The following is a 14,604-nucleotide window of genomic DNA, read 5'->3' as shown; positions in this document are numbered from 1 at the left end:
AGCTTACCCTTCCCCCTCCCCATATCCTCAAGTCCATTCTCAAGTAGGTCTGTGTCTTTATTCCCGTTTTACCCCTAGGTTCTTCATGACATTTTTTTTCTTAAATTCCATATATATGTGTTAGCATACAGCATTTGTCTTTCTCTTTCTGACTTACTTCACTCTGTATGACAGACTCTAGGTCTATCCACCTCATTACAAATAGCTCAGTTTCGTTTCTTTTTATGGCTGAGTAATATTCCATTGTATATATGTGCCACATCTTCTTTATCCATTCATCTGTCGATGAACTAAGACCACAGTTGGGCTATGAGACCATTTCTAAATGGAATGAACCAAAACATGGAAGTTGGACCCATGATTTGGGCACCTAAACAATGGCAGTTGCCCCGTGATTGAAAGAGTAGAGTGTAGGGGAGATGGGAATGGCTTCTCCATCAACCTTAATGGAGACACCCTCAAGGTATCTTAATAAAGGTTAGTACAAAAATACCCTCAAGGGGGCTTCCCTGGTGGCGCGGTGGTTGGGAGTCCACCTGCCGATTCAGGGGACGTGGGTTTGTGGCCCGGTCCGGGAAGATCCCACATGCTGCGGAGCGGCTGGGCCCGTGAGCCATGGCCGCGGAGCCTGCGCGTCTGGAGCCTGTGCTCCGCAACGGGAGAGGCCACAGCCGTGAGAAGCCCACGTACGGGGAAAAAAAAAAAAAAACCTTGAGGACCCCACACATCAAGACAATTACTCACCCGTCTTCACTTCCAGGCACATTATCTCAGGCTGCTGCTGTTTCACCTCTAGGACCAGATGAGAGTTGGGGTGCCCCCCCGTCTCAGAAAACAGGGGCTGAGATTAGCTTTGGGTCTGGAGGCATTTTGGGGTGATCCTGGTTCTATGATGACCCAGGAATCCTGCACACTCAAGTCTGTAGTTTTTTAAGAAAGAGTCCATTCTTCACCAAGGACTTTTAAAATCCAGATAATCTTTTTATTCCCTGAATGGATAATAAATTTAAATGAATGTTTTATTTTAATTTAGAACACTTTTCCTTATTCATCCCAAATGTGTGACCTCTCATTATCCCCAGAGGAGTCCAATTATCCACATCACTCTCCATATCCCTCCCCAAGCGCACGCATGCACACACACACACACACACACACCCCTCATCTCATTCCCTTTTCCTCTCCCCTTCTTTCTGGTGTGCAGGGTGGAGAATGCTCTGCTGGTTTCTATGGAAATCCAAGAAATTTGGGAGCGCCCTGCCGACCTTGTGCCTGCAACAGCACATTGATGTAACTGATCCAGAGTCCTGCAGCCCAGTCACGGGGGAGGGCCTTAAATGTCTGCACAACACTCAAGGCCCCAGCTGCCAGCTGCAGGCCAGGTTACTTTGGCCCTCAATCAGACCTGTAGGAGGAAGTCTGCAAAGCTCCCTGGGGGGCGGGGCGGGGGGTCAGGATGTGGCAGCTCATAACTGTGGTGGCAACTCCCGTACTTATTTCTGTTAGGTCAGTAGTGCCCGTGCCCACGGAGTGATGGGCTGATGTCCTGAGCTCAGCAGCAGAAAGAGGTGCAGTGCACATGCAGCTACAGAGTACTCACTGGTGTTATTAGTTTGCCTTTTGTGACTGTTTTCTTCAACACGTGCCTTAGTGGTTTCGGAGCCTTGTTTCTCAGAGTGTGAACTACCATGCACTGTACCAGAGCCACCTGGGGATGGGGGTGTGTGGTATCAATATGCAGATTCCTGGGCTGTGCCTCAGACCCACAGAATTGAATCTCTGGGAGCCAGGCCCAGGAATCTGCCTTGTAACCAGCTCATCAAGTGACTTTCATGTATAACTAGGAGAATCACTTATGTAGAAGAGGACAAGGGTTTAATTCCATGATAAAGAAAGAGGAGGAATATACTCCTCATTTTTAGGAGATATTTTAATTATTTCAGTTCACCCATGTCAATTTGTTTCTGGATTGTTGACATAAGTGGAACTTTGGTGAGTGGTGTGAGGAAAAAGTGAGACTTTCATTTATCCTAATTGTGAGCTCTTGGAATGTAGTAGTAGGTAGAACCATAGGAAATTGCATTTTGGGGAGATCAAAAACAGTTGAATGGGTTCAACCTACTTAGATTCCTTGATAAATTCTGTTCTATTGTAAGGTGTTTCTTCCTTGAACCTTTTAAAGAAACGATGCCTCCACTCTAGAAAGTTGTTTGCAGGGGTTGTTGATGCCAGTGTTATCACGGATTTACCCGCCAACGAAGGCTCTGTCATCCTTCTGGCGTGAGTCCATCTGAGTGTCCCCCTAGTGGAGGAGCTTGCCTCTGTGACCCTGACACTGGCACATGCCCTTGTATGCCCAACGTCACAGGCCGGGCCTGTGGCCATTGTGCTGATGGATGCTGGAATGTCATCCCCGGCAGAGGATGTCAACCATGTGATTGTGACCCCTGGACCTCACTCAATAGACACTGTGACCAGGCAAGAGACTTTCAGTTTCCTGTGGTGTCAAAGTGAGATGTGATGGGGAGACATGCTTTCTAAATATGTAAAGAATGTTTTCTTTACATACTGCTGTTAATCGGTGTTTTTAGATAGGATTGGACTTACATGGGGATAGAGTCTGCATTTATCAAGGAATGAAACACAGACCACCCTCTCTTTCACTGTTTCATATGTATAAGCATAGGCAAGCCCCTAGGAATCCATCATTAATCGGAATTGATTATGAATCAGAATGAAAGTTAACGGATTCTTTCAGAATCCATAGTGCCATTTAAAAAAATCAAGCTGTTATTCCCTGCAGCTCACCAGTTGCTTTACATATGGTTAAATAAGATGTCTTCTTATTTAATTTATCTTATTTATCTTATAGTTACCAGAGCAGCAGCAATTGTTTCTAAAGAATGCAGCCTAGGAGCAAATCTTTATGTTTAATTTACAGTTAACACCAGTTAACTGCACATGTGATTTTCAGTCAATAAAACAATGAGCATGAAATTTTTTAAAAAGAATATTAACATTATTTATGGAGAAAACAATGTCATGAATAGGCTTTTTTGGCTTAATAAATGTATTCTTTGAAACACTTTTATATTAGTAGAGATGCAGGAAGAAGGATAAAACAATGACAAGAAATTTTAGAGTCCAATCCACAATACAGGGATTAGGGTTTAATTGGAATCAAAATGCTCATTTCAGAAGCTGGAATCTTCCTGACTAATAAGTATGGCTCATCTCCACTTTCAGCTCCACTGTTCAACTTATTCAAAGGCCAAATTTTGTACAAGTAGACTTTTGAAGGTAGTTCTTATATGTTGAGTGTGTTTTCCCTTCTCGTTTTCTTTCTCTCTCCAACGCTCCCTGCTCCAACCCATACCCACACAAATGCACACAATGGCCTTTTTTCCCTTCATAAATGTTTATATTAGAATAGACTTAGGTTTACAGAAAAGTTGTGAACATAGAGAAGAGGTACCCCACACCCAGTTTCCTCTGTTATTCATGCTTACATTAGTGTGGAACATTTGTCCCTAATGAACCAGTGTTGATACATTATCATTAACTAGTGTCCATAATTTATTCAGATGTCCTTAGCTTTTTACCTAATATCCTTTTTCTGTTCCAAGACCTCATCCAGTATGCCACATTACCTTTAGTCATCACGATTCCTCAAGTTCCTCTTGGGTGTGACAGTTTCTTAGACTTTCCTTATTTTTGGTGACCTTAACAGTTTTGAGGAGTATTTTGTAAAATGTCCCTCAATTCAAATTTATCTGATGTTTTCCTCACGATGAGACTTGGATTATGGGTTTTGAGAAGAAGACCACAGAGGTAAAGCGCTATTCTTATCACAGCACATCAAGGGTACATACCATTTACACGACTGATCACTGTTGACCTGAATCTTGATCACCTGGCTGAAGCAGTGTGTGTCATTTCTCTGCTGTGAAGCAACCCTTCTCCTTTCCATACTGTACTCCTTGGGGGGAAGTCACTAAACACAGTCCACATTTAAGGAATGGACAGTTATGCTCGGTCTCTCTGAGGGCAGAGTATCTCCATAAATTATTTGGAATTCTTCTGCACTGGAGTTTTGTCTGTTGTCCCCCATTTCTTCATTTTTTCAATCATTTTTTAAAAATAAACTTATTTATTTATTTTTGGCTGCTTTGGGTCTTCACTGCTGTGGGTGGGCTTTCTCTAGTTGCCGTGAGTGGTGGCTACTCTTCTTTGTGGTGCGCGGGCTTCTCTTTGCAGTGGCTTCTCTTGCTGTGGAGCTCGGGCTCTAGGTGTGTGGGCTTCAGTAGTTGTGGCGCGGGGGCTCAGTAGTTGTGGCTCGTGGGCTCTAGAGCGCAGGCTCAGTAGTTGTGGCACATGGGCTTAGTTGCTCCACGGCATGTGGGATCTTCCTGGACCAGGGATCGAACCCATGTCCCCTGCATTGGCAGGCGGATTCTTAACCACTGCGCCACCAGGGAAGTCCCTCAATCATTTTTTAATATCAGTGGACTCAGGATATTTGTACTATGTTTTGAGTTATAATCCAGCACTACTTAATTTTGTTATTCAAGTTTTTCCAGCTTTGGTCATGGGGAGCTCTTTCAGTTGGCTTCTGTATGAATTTGACATATTATTGTTTGTTTGTTTGTTTTTAAGTACTTCCTTATTTTCTTCACTGCAAGATGCTCTAAGCTCATCGTGTGTATTTCCTGCCCCGTCCTAGAATCAGCCATTTCTTTAAGGAGGGCTGGTTCGTTTTATTGCAGAATGGTATTAGAAACCAAGATCTGAGCACTAGAGGACCATGACTCTTTTATATGCTCCACTCCTCACACCTGCAGCCACCAACCATGGAACAAATTGGTAGATCTCTACACACTGCATGGCTTCCTAATTCATGAGGAACTCCTAATCCTCATGACATCACTGTCTGGCATACGTCTTAGACCTTTGGGGAAGCATATTTGTAGCAGGACTTGACAGAGACAACAGTTCAGTCATGGAGGCTAAGGGAAATCTACAAAGCTGAAAAGCAGATGGTGTTGGTTTAACCAAAGACCCCCTTAGGACAAGGGTATTTGCGGTCATCTGGTCCATAGGGGATTCCTTGGGAAAGTTTGCTCTTTACAATCAGGAAACACTTTCATTGGAGTATAGAAGAGACGTGGACATTAAGATTTCCAGCTGTTTAAACAACTACTGATAAATGTCTCTGTGTCAGCCAGTAGGTGGTCCCTAGTGCATTCTCACAGAGATCCAAATGTGCTGTCCAATATTTTCATCAACAGTTTAGATGGAGTCGGGGAAACATCCTTATCAAATTTGCAGATATTATAAAGTTATAAGTTGCAGATATTATAAAGTTATAAGTTAATGTGATCAAGACAAAACAAGAGACAAGATATTTTAACAGCCTGTCTTGTTGGCTGGCAACAAGAAGATGACATGTCAATGAGTTAAAAATAAAGTTTTGCAATTGGGATTTTTAAATCCATTGCATAAATACAGGGTGGGAGTAATAAGTTGGCACTAGCTTGTGAGAAAAACATCTGGGGGATTTTGGTTACATGCTTCAAGTAAGCCAGTGGTGTGGCTGGGCTGCCAAAGAGGGGATTGGGTGTGCCGTGCCCAGCTCCAGGGTGGCCGTTGTCCTATTGTCTTCTATGTGGCCAGATGGCTTCCAGGAACATTGTTCTCATTTCTGAGTATCACATTTTTTTTTTTTGCGGTATGCGGGCCTCTCACTGTTGTGGCCTCTCCCGTTGCGGAGCACAGGCTCCGGACGCGCGGGCTCAGCGGCCATGGCTCACGGGCCTAGCCGCTCCACGGCATGTGGAATCTTCCCGGACCGGGGCACAAACCCGTGTCCCCCGCATCGGCAGGCGGACTCTCAACCACTGCGCCACCAGGGAAGCCCTGAGTATCACATTTTAAATATTATATTGACAAACTAGTTTGTGTCCAAAGGAAGACAACAAGGATAATGGATAGAACCGTGGTATTTTGTGATGAAGTCTTAGGGGTGGTTGGCTTAAAGAAACGAAGCATAAGCAAGTTGAGGATGGTCACCTCTAGTTCGGAAATGGACTCTAAGTGGGAAGAGGGAGGCTGCCTGTTTTGTGCAATTTCCTTATACTGGACTCAGAACAATGGGAACAAGTTACAAGGAGCAGATTCTGCATCAATGTAAGACAGCATTGCCCAACAAAGACAATATGGCAACAAGCTCCCATAACTCCTTATATTTGAGTAAAAGCCAGTGGTTACTCCAAAAATGGGTAGAAGCTTAGTAGACCCAGTCACTTTATGAATCCAGCTACTTCTTGTTGGGTAAGCAGCTTTGGTCAGGTATAACCTAGGACCACAACAATAGTGATTTTTTTTTCTTTTGTGGTACGCGGGCCTCTCACTGCCGTGGCCCTCCCCCTGCGGAGCACAGGCTCAGCGGCCATGGCCCATGGGCCCAGCCACTCCGTGGCATGTGGAATCCTCCCGGACCGAGGCACGAACCCGTGCCCCCCAGCATCGGCAGGCGGACTCTCAGCCACTTGCGCCACCAGGGAAACCCAACAATAGTGATTTGACTTTATATTTTTCCCCTGTTAATTTTCCAGTCTCCTTGGTGTTCGGAAAAGCTGGTCAAGAATCCAGTTGGGGGAATTCCGTGGTAATCCAGTGGTTAGGACTCCGCACTTCCACACTGCAGGGGGCACGGGTTCATTCCCTCCCTGCTCGGGGAACTAAGATCCCACAAGCAGCGCAGCCAAAGAGTGCAGTTGAGAGGATGCAGGAAATTTCAGCCCTCTCCCCAAAACACAGTTAAATAACTGTCATTGAATGATTAAGCTTCATTTACAAAAAATGTTTTGTGGAGAAAAACGTTAGCCCAATTCGGAGAAACTCTAATTTACATTCCATAATGGAAACATTATTTGCCAAATTAATTGATGGAGGTTAAGTCCAGGTCTTGGGTCTGCCTCTGTTAGGGGAGAACTCCCAGAACCTGGGAGTGAATGTGGCCTATTTCCCATTATGTGTTTCGTTTTCATTTGCATCTGTGGCTGTTTCCTGATTTGGGGCCACCTGTCCCTGAACAGCTGGAAGCAGGCAGTATATTCAAGAGCCCTCAGCCAAAAAACATTAACTTCTGATCCTTGGTGCTGTCGGGGGTGGTTGCTGGCTGCGGGAGTCCTCCTGCCTCTGCCTTTGCACAACTGTATGTTCTAAATCACTGGAGGGAAAACTGTTTTGTATTAAAATGCATTATTTTTTTAGATCATAGAGCTTGTCAATTTCTCACCCATGACTGTTCTCACAGCTTACAGGCCAGCGTCCGTGTAGATTAGGCTATGATGGGAAACGCTGCAGTGAGTGTGAGGAAAATTATTATGGGGATCCCCTGGGGTGATGCATTCGTGAGTATTGGTAATTCTGAAACATGAGTACAGTCAGCCTGGTCCTACCACGGGCTTGCTATGAACCAACTGAGTTTTTTTTTTTTGTTCTTTTTTTTTTTTTTTTTTTTTTTTGCGGTACGCGGGCCTCTCACCGCTGCGGCCTCTCCCGTTGCGGAGCACAGGCTCCGGACGCGCAGGCTCAGCGGCCATGGCTCACAGGCCCAGCCGCTCCGCAGCATGTGGGATCTTCCCGGACCCGGGCACAAACCCGTGTCCCCTGCATCGGCAGGCGGACTCTCAACCACTGTGCCACCAGGGAAGCCCCAACTGAGTTTTAACTTCCTTTATTTGGTCGAAAAATCACAAACTTTAAAATAAATTTTCCACAAAATATTAATAAAATGAAAACTGTGTAACCAATTAGTTTCTTTTCCATTATGATCTGTTACAGGATGTTAAATATAGTTCCCTGTTGCTATACAGTAGGACCTTGTTGTTTATCCATCCTATATATAATAGTTTACATCTGCTAATCCCAAACTCCCAATCCGTCCTTCTCCTGCACCCCTTGGCAACCACAAGTCTGTTCTCTGTCTGTGAGTCTGTTTTGTAGGTAAGTTCATTTGTGTCATATTTTAGATTCCACATGTAAGTGATATCATATGGTATTTGTCTTTCTGACTTACTTCACGTAGTATGATAATCTCTAGGTCCACCCATTTTGCTGCAGATGGCATTATTTTATTCTCTTTTATGGCTGGGTAGTGTTCCGTTGTATATATACACTACATCTTGTTTATCCATTCATCTGTCGATGGACATTTAGGCTATTTCAGTGTCTTGGCTGTTGTGAATAGTGCTGCTGTGAACATAAGGGTGCCTGTATCTTTTGTGCTTTTTGTTTTTTGTTTTTAAAGATATTTTTGATGTGGACCGTTTTTAAAATATTTATTGAATTTTTCACAATATTGCTTCTGCTTTATGTTTTGGATTTTTGGCCCCGAGGCATGTGGGATCTTAGCTCCCTGACCAGGGATCGAACCTGCACCCCCTGCATTGGAAGGCAAAGTCTTAACCACTGGACTGCCAGGGAAGTCCCCTCTTTTTGAATTATAGTTTTGTCTGGATATATGCCCAGGAGTGGGATTGCTGGATCATATGGCAAGTCTACTTTCAGTTTTATGAGGAACCTCCATACTGTTTTCCACAGTGGCTGCACCAACTTACATTCCCACCAACAGTGTAGGAGGGTTCCCTTTTTTCCACACCCTCTCCAGCATTTGTTATTTGTAGACTTTTTAATGATGGCCATTCTGACCGGTGTTAGGTGGTACCTCATTGTAGTTTTGATTTGTGTTTCTCTAATAATTAGCGATGTTGAGCATCTTTTCATGTGCCTGTTGGCCATCTGTATGTCTTCTTTGGAGAAATATCCATTTAGGTCTTCTGCCCATTTTCTTTTTTTTCCTTTACAAGAATTTATTTGATGAAACTGCTCCAAGAAATGCATAAAAATCTATGCATTTTCTTTATTTTTTTCCCAATCCTAATATATATATATATATATATTTTTTAACATCTTCATTGGAGTGTAATTGCTTTACAATGGTGTGTTAGTTTCTGCTTTATAACAAAGTTAATCAGCTATACATATACATATATCCCCATATCTCCTCCCTCTTGTGTCTCCCTCCCACCCTCCCTATCCCACCCCTTTAGATGGTCACAGTGCACCAAGCTGATCTCCCTGTGCTATGCAGCTGCTTCCCACTAGCTATCTATTTTACATTTGGTATTGTATATATATATGCCTGTTTTTTTTATTGGATTGCTTGGTTTTTTGTTATTGAGTTGTATGAGATGTTTGTATATTTTGGAAATGAAGCCCTTGTCCGTCAAATCATTTGCAGGTATTTTCTCCCAGTCTGTAGGTTGTCTTTTCATTTTGTTTAAGGTTTCCTTTGCTGTGCAAAAGCTTGTAAGCTTGATTAGGTCCCATTCATTTATTTTTGCTTTTATTTCTATTGCCTTGGGAGACTGACCTAAGAAAACATTGGTATGATTTATGTCAGAGAATGTTTTGCCTATGTTCTTTTCTAGGAGTTCTATGGTGTCATGTCTTATATTTGAAAGTCCACAAACTTTAATCCTAGTTTTGAAAAGAAATATTTTAGCCCTATAAATTTTTTTCTCTTATATTAAAACTTTGTGCTATATTGAATGTTAGCCTATATTGAAATTCCTCAAAGTCATTAAAATGGAACAGATTTCTGAGATCATAACTTGTAGCCAATTTTCTGCTATTTGGAAACATGCTGACAAAAATAGCTACTTTGGATTAAGGTACATGTTGGGAGATGGATCATAGGAAGTCAGCAGAGTGGATTTTTTTTCAATGTGGCTCTCATAACTTGGGGTCCATCACAGATTCACTTATTTATTTAAAAATATTCACAGAGGGCTTCCCTGGTGGCACAGTGGTTGAGAGTCCGCCTGCCGATGCAGGGGACACGGGTTCGTGCCCCGGTCCGGGAGGATCCCACATGCCGCGGAGCGGCTGGGCCCATGAGCCATGGCCGCTGAGCCTGTGCGTCTGGAGCCTGTGCTCCACAACGGGAGAGGCCACAACAGTGAGAGGCCCGCGTACCGCAAAAAAAAAAAAAAAAAAAAAATTCACAGAGTGTCTACTGGGTACTCTAGATAGTGAACAAATAAGGCAAGGCCCCCAACCTATGGAGTTTGTGTTCTAGTGTCTTTCATTCCATGCCTCAGCAATAGTTACAGGATTTAGAGGAGGGCTGTTCGATACTTTCTGCAGAGATGGAAACATTCTACATCTGCACTGTCCAGTTCGGGGGCCACCAGCCATATGTAACGACTGAGCACTTGCAATGTGGCTAGTGCATGTGAGCAAAACAATTATTTATTTCATTTAATCCATTTACGTTTAAATAGCACATGTGGTTAGTAGCTACCATAGCGGACAGCACAGATTTAGAATCTGGGTTGGTTCTAGGAGGAGGGATCTTTGAATCTCTGTTTGAAATCGGTTTCCAAAAGAAGTCAATCCGAAGAAATGTCAGATGTGATGGATTTATGATTGTGGTCACCTCAATGTAGCTACATATGGTAACTCTTTCCTCCTCTCCATTCCTGTATAAATGTGCTTTTGTGGCTTAAAAAAAAATGTCTTTGGTTTTTTGCCCCATTCAAATACTCAATTTTCCAAATGGAATTGCTACTTTAAAAACCAGGGAGAAATGTTGGCTCTTAGAAAAACTGTCTTAGAGAGCCTCTATTCCTGTGCCCCTCTAATATTTTAATAATCTTACTTTATAAAAATGTTTTCATCTTTCACAGAGGAAACTTTTCAAACGGTCCACTCAGGCCACAGATCCCACGAGTGCTCGTGGGGAGGAGCAGGTATTAAGGGGGAGCCTTGGCCTCCAGCTGGGGAAGCACACAGAGCTCCCCCAGGGGTCTCTGCAGAGGCCTTTGGACCAAAGGGAATGTGCCAGACAGGTGATGTCTATTGGAGGAGCCTAGTGTGTTAATCAGTTTTTATTTCTAATTGGCATTATTTTCACTCAAGCTGGCCAAATGCATTTTTAAATCACTTGTTCCTTGTAGTCAAGCCAATGGCATAGGTTAGTGATTCCCTGACCTTTTGGAAATTGCTGTAACTTCAAAAGCTCTCCCCATCCTCCATCCTCAGGCTTAATCAAAAACCTATTCATTTGAAGTGCAGGTAGTATCAGGATTTTTTTTTTTTTAGTTAAGACAAAATGAATTTAATGTTCTCTATTTTTTAAAAGACTTTTTTAAAGAGGAATTTTAGGTTCACAGCAAAATTGAGAGGAAGATACAGATATTTCCCATATACCCCCAGGCCCCACCATGGCCTCCCCCATTATCAACATCCCCAGAAGAGTGGTACACTTGTTACAATTCATGAACCTATATTGATACATCATAATCACCAAAGTTCATATTACATTAGGGTTGACACTTGGCGTTGTCCATTCTATGGGTTTAGACAAATGAATAATGACATGTATCCATAATTATAGTATCATACAGAGTATTTCCACTGCCCTAAACATCCTCTGTGCTCTGCCTGTTCATCCTTACCCACCACCCAACCCCTGGCAACAACTAATATTTTTATTGTCTCCATAGTTTTGCCTTTTCAGAACATGGAAAGGAATCATGCAACATGTAGCCTTTTCAGATTGGCTTCTTTCATATCTTTTTATGGCTCAACACTCATTTCTTTTTAGTGCTGAATAATATTCAGTTGTCTGGATATACCATGGTTTCTTTATCCATTCACCTACTGATAGACATCTTGGTTACTTCTAAGTTGGCAATTATGAATAAAGTCGCTAAAAACACCCATGTGCAGGTTTTTATGTGGTCATGTTTTGAACTCCTTTGGGTAAATACCAAAGGGCGATCCGCCCACCCACCCCTTTTTTGATAACAGAACAGTTTTCCTTATGTAATGGAAGACAGCACACCCAGGCTGGGTTTCACTAAGAAAAATTGTGATCATGGGCCTTCTTAGAGAGTCTGTGACACGCCTGAACCACTCTGGGGTTGGGGCGGGCAGTAGCGGCCGTCACAAGTGTGTCATCCATTAGATCCATATTCTTCACTCACATAGGTAAAGAAACCAGATGGGAACAACTCACACTTGCAGTAAAAGTGACACCTAATAATGTCCATATAAAAAACAAGAGCTGGGAATTCCCTGGCAGTCCAGTGGTTAGGACTCCACGCTTCCACTGCAGGGAGGATGGGTTTGATCCCTGGTCGGGGAACTAATCCCGCAAGCCACAGTGGAGTGTCCAAAAACAAAAAACAAAAAAACCAAGAGCTGACTGGTCAGTGGAATGAAACGAGGTATGCTCTGTTTTAATGGCTATTGCACAGATCTCTGAAATTATCCTGCTTTTTAACATTCACCATAGAAATGGGAGTTGGGAAGATTCTCAGGGGAGAGGGGGAGGACTTTATTCTTGAGCTGGTCATGAGCCAAAGGCCAGGTGACTGACATTCTCCGCTCCTTCTCCCATCCTTTTCAGCATGTGACTGCAACAGGAAAGATTCCCAGAAGCACATCTGTGACCAGGACACAGGCACGTGTCACTGCCGAGAGCATGTTAGCGGCCCACAATGTGATCGCTGCGTCCTGGGTCACGGCCAGGAATTCCCTGCTTGTCTTCGATGTCACTTGTGCTTTGATCAATGGGACCACACCATTTCTTACCTCTCCAAAGCGGTGCAAGGGTTAATTAGGCTGGCTGCTAACATGGAAGATAAAAGAGAGACCCTGCTTGTCTGTGAGGCCGACTTCAAAGGCCTCAGAGAGAACATGTCTGAAATAGAAAGGATTTGGAGACATCCTGTTTTCTCATCTGGGGAATTCTTAAAAGTCAAGGATTATCATGACTGTTTGGTAAGGTTTGTGTGCAAGTAATAGATCGCTAAGTTCCTGATTTACCTTAAGTCCTGTGAGCTTTAGCAGCCTTCAACTTAGAAATGAACCTTTGTTGATGTTAGGGAAATAATCATTGTTCCATTAATAACCAGGCTGGGAATCATCGTTGTCTCTTTCTTACCTAGTTAGAATGACATGATTTTGCGAGATGTCATTGATTATAACAAAAAGGCAATCGTGAGGTTAGTTGAGAAACCCAAACCCAGCTGAGCTGAAAGACAAAATTGGAAGTGGGGAAGTTTCTAATACAAAAAATTTTTTTTGACCATGCTCTCAGGGAAATTTGCTAAATGCTCCCAAATTCTTCAGTTGTTTATAAGCCCACACGTTACTGTGAAGTCATATAATGAGTACAGTAATTCTTTCAAAATGCAATATCATCTTTATTATATATTATTGAGTCCTTCTTTTCATTCATCAAATATTTCTAGAGATTATGTTGGTTGCTCTGGACCAGGAGTCAGGAAACCGTAGCCCACAGGCAGTATCCGACCCATCACATTTTTTTTGTAAATAAAGTTTTATTGGAAGACAGTCACGCCCATTATTTACATCCTTTGAGGCTGCTTTCTCTCTACAATGACAGAGTTGAGCGATTGCAACAGGGCCACTATGGTGCCCCCAAGGCCTAAAATATTTATTCTCTGGCCCTTTAAAGAAAAAGTTTGCTGACCTGCTCTGGGCAAAACGAGGATGAGCTGGGTATAGTTTCCACCCCTCTAGGAGTACACAGAAACCAAAAAGATTATAGTTCTATAGAAAAATATCCCTCCTCCCCCAGAAAAGCTCCTGGATTAAAGAATAGTTGAAGCTGCAGAGTTTTATATTACATAAAACACAAGCGTAAGGACTTCCCTGGTGGTGCAGTCATTAAGAATCCACCTGTCAGGGCTTCCCTGGTGGCTAAGTGGTTAAGAATCCACCTGCCAGTGCAGGGGACACGTGTTCAAGCCCTGGTCCGGGAAGATCCCACATGCCGTGGAGCATCTGAGCCTGTGCGCCACAGCTACTGAGCCTGCACTCTAGAGCCCACGAGCCACAACTACTGAAGCCCGTGCACCGCAACTACTGAGCCCACGTGCTGCAACTACTGAAGCCTGCACAGCTAGAGCCTGTGCTCTGCAACAAGAAAAGCCACTGCAATGAGAAGCCCTCGCACCACAACAAAGGGTAGACCCAGCTCGCCGCAACTAGAGAAAGCCTGAGCACAGCAACGAAGACCCAACACAGCCAAAAACAAACAAACAAACATACAAAAACCCACAAGCATAAATATAAGGCGGTTCATTATCACCAGACAAAAAATCCTGAAGTATATGGCAACGGCTTAAAAGTTACACAAGGAAGATGATACAACTCACCTGGATAGTTCAGAGGAAGGGCCACCTGCATCATAAATGAAGCTATAGGGCCCAGAGAGGTCACATAGCCAAGTCAAGTTGGCAGGTGAGGACAGGCACTTCTATGCCCTGGTAAAGACTGTGGCCCCAGGTTCCCAGATCTCCTCATTTTTTAAACAATGTCAGACATCCAGATTTTTATGGAAATGTCCCCACTTTAAAATAGAGGCAGCTAATCCAGTAGTGCTTTCAAAAAGCACTGTAGAGGCCAAAGAAACTTGTCTGAGGATGAGTTTCGGCTCATGGACCACTGGTTTGTGGTTATAGGACATGGTGGATGAAGTGGAACTGAGAAAGCAGAAGG

At 43.4% G+C, this 14,604-nt stretch overlaps 1 pseudogene across 1 annotated transcript in view; it reads left to right on the top strand.

Moving 5' to 3' along the window:
• Window positions 1–14,604, top strand: part of LOC308622447 (laminin subunit beta-4-like) — an 81,069-nt pseudogene that overhangs the window by 60,289 nt on the left and 6,176 nt on the right. The window contains exons 20-23 of the transcript in view: window positions 1,205–1,417; window positions 2,262–2,478; window positions 7,319–7,415; window positions 12,485–12,869. The product of the transcript in view is annotated as a laminin subunit beta-4-like (transcript). The remainder of the gene's footprint in view (window positions 1–1,204; window positions 1,418–2,261; window positions 2,479–7,318; window positions 7,416–12,484; window positions 12,870–14,604) is intronic.

This window comes from Mesoplodon bidens (assembly GCF_964165515.1).
Source record: "Mesoplodon bidens genome assembly, chromosome: 9".
Lineage (NCBI taxonomy): Eukaryota > Metazoa > Chordata > Mammalia > Artiodactyla > Ziphiidae > Mesoplodon > Mesoplodon bidens.
The sequence above is the reverse complement of the archived record's forward strand: the minus strand, read 5'-3'. Positions and strand labels throughout refer to the sequence as shown.